Source organism: Diachasma alloeum, unplaced genomic scaffold, assembly GCF_001412515.2.
Source record: "Diachasma alloeum isolate Michigan unplaced genomic scaffold, Dall2.0 Dall_scaffold_00683, whole genome shotgun sequence".
NCBI classification, from domain to species: Eukaryota; Metazoa; Arthropoda; class Insecta; order Hymenoptera; family Braconidae; genus Diachasma; species Diachasma alloeum.
In genome coordinates this window covers 36,359-36,619 of record NW_021680815.1, presented here as the reverse complement: position 1 = coordinate 36,619, position 261 = coordinate 36,359, and positions in this window count along the sequence as shown.

The following is a 261-nucleotide window of genomic DNA, read 5'->3' as shown; positions in this document are numbered from 1 at the left end:
TTTCATTTTCTAATTTCCAATCGGGATTTTGAAAATGATTTAGCGGGCGAGAGGGCATTGGGGGAGCGTTTTAAAGTCGATAGATTGGTAACAGACTTAATAGGCAACATAACGAGATGAAAAAACATTTTCAAATTTTTTTTTTGGAATTTTCAAAATTATTTGCCGGGTGAGGGGCTGATTATGGAGCGTTTTAATTTTGACAGGCTGGTAGGTTGGTAACAGACCACGTAAAAAAACGCAAGAAAAACGAAAAAAAAA